The following is a 421-nucleotide window of genomic DNA, read 5'->3' as shown; positions in this document are numbered from 1 at the left end:
GAGGGAGGGGGGAGGAGGAGGAGGCGCGCGGGGGAGGGGGAGGCGGAGGCGTCGTTTGGGAGTGGGGGGGAGTCGCTCCCCCCACCGCGCATAGCGAGGGGTTTATAATGGGGCAGGCACCTCCTGCCGATAGATAACGCAGGGACATGATTTTGGAATTTCCAGTTTGGGGAATTTTAACTTTATGTTTCATTATTATTATTATTATTATTTTATTCTTGATTTTCAATTTTATACGTTTCCATAATTTTACAGTCGTGTTTTTAAAAAAAAATTATTAAAGCTTTTTGCAGAACAATTTACATACTACATAAAAAACATACTGCATAAAAAACCGACACAGAACAGACCAATACCATACCCTCATAACAACGGAACCCTAACTAACAACATACTATTTGACATCACAAATTTTACAGTC

Source organism: Podarcis gaigeae, assembly GCF_964106915.1.
Source record: "Podarcis gaigeae genome assembly, chromosome: 16".
Taxonomy (NCBI): domain Eukaryota; kingdom Metazoa; phylum Chordata; class Lepidosauria; order Squamata; family Lacertidae; genus Podarcis; species Podarcis gaigeae.
This window is presented reverse-complemented; position numbering follows the sequence as displayed.